Source organism: Helianthus annuus, chromosome 17 (assembly GCF_002127325.2).
Source record: "Helianthus annuus cultivar XRQ/B chromosome 17, HanXRQr2.0-SUNRISE, whole genome shotgun sequence".
NCBI classification, from domain to species: Eukaryota; Viridiplantae; Streptophyta; class Magnoliopsida; order Asterales; family Asteraceae; genus Helianthus; species Helianthus annuus.
The window spans coordinates 38,116,379-38,118,125 of record NC_035449.2 but is presented as its reverse complement, the minus strand read 5'-3'; positions in this window follow the sequence as shown (position 1 = coordinate 38,118,125).

The following is a 1,747-nucleotide window of genomic DNA, read 5'->3' as shown; positions in this document are numbered from 1 at the left end:
AGTGACGACGGTGTCGGGAACGCACGGTGGAACTACGATTAGGGTTTAGGGTTTTTAATATTTTATTTATATGCTTCAAAGTTACGGTACAAGTTATTTATTATAAACCGCTTTTGATTAATATTTTTAAATTTTTAACGGGATTGGCAAAATTAGTCCCTCAATAATAAGTATTGTGAGTATTAATCCCTTTCATTTTAATTGTGCGTTTATACCTTGATAATAAGTATTAAGTATTAGACTCTGCGTTTATACCTCGATAATAAGATAATAAGTATTGTGAGTATTGGTCCCTTGCCTTTTAATTGTGCGTTTATACAATGTTATTAGAAGTTTAGAACCGACCTATTAAGAATTTAAAAACATGTTTGGCTCGTTTAGTTATCCTTACAAACGTTCGTTTACGTTTCATTTTGGTTCGTTTATATTCATTTGTCTAAGTTTCTTCGTGTACTTTCGTTTATGTTCATTTATTATGTATTTAACAAGTTGACATCGCCTCCATGTTGTGGCGAGATTTTGATTATCAAAGTTTTTGTATCATATGTGAAAATTCTTTTGTCATAAAAATATAAAATAAATGGCGAGATTTTGATTATAAAAGTTTTTGTATCATATGTGAAAATTCTTTTGTCATAAAAAGCATAAAATAAATAATTATTAATATGGCCATAGTTTTTAATTAATCATTACTTAAAAAAATATATAGTATTAGACTTTAAGTTGTTAGCTCTTAAATATGGCCAAATGGGTAGTTTTTTTTTTCCATTGTTTGAAAAATTATTTACCAAATCGAGTGATTTGATAAGTATTTAGATTGTAATCAATGGTGACTTTCTCCAACTCTAGGTTGTCCAAATAATTTTTTTTTAAAAGGAAAACTCATTTTTGAGTTGTTTTGGACTAAAAATATAAACTTATGGGTTATTTGGGGATAAATATATGAACTTATGGGCTGTTTTGGGTTCATTATGGTTTTCAAGGGATTGGGATGTGTAGATTTAGAAGTTGAAAAAAAACGTAAGTGGGTCAAGATGGGTAGGAGAGAAAACGCAAACGAGTCAATATGTTACTATTAGTTAGGACTTGGAATAAACTTTTTTCATGAACTATTAGTTAGCATATCCTGACCCAAACCTATTATGACTCATACCCATCTTGACCCAAACCAATCCTAACTCTTTTTTTAGCTAGCCCGTCCTGGCCCAAACCTATTTTGACCTAAATCCATACTCACCCAACACCCACCCAACCTGCCCATTTTACCACCTCTAATACTAATTAAAGTTACCTAAATATTGCTAGCAATTGGGCACCTGTTAAGACACGATTAGACCTGTTTGACTGAAAAATACACCCTTTGACTTTTTAAAATTTTAAAATAATTAAAATTACAATGTTAGGATCTATCATTTATTCATCTTTGTACATAAAACATAAAACTGTTTTATAAACATGAGGTAGAAAGTAGTTAAACGAGTCGTAATCATGTTTGAAACTTATGTTGTGCGCGCCGTCAGAAACCTATTAAACCTGTTAAGACATGATTTGCCAGCCTTACTAAATAATAGCCCATGTATACTCTATCAAGGGTTGTGAGAGCAACAAATCAGGTTTTGTACAACAAGAGGGGAGCGATTTCTTGGAACCTTTATCGAGACATTCAATTAACTAGTGTGGTTATAGAGCTTCCCATGATTAAACAACTCGATATGGTTATGTAGCTTCCTAGAATTAAACAACTCAA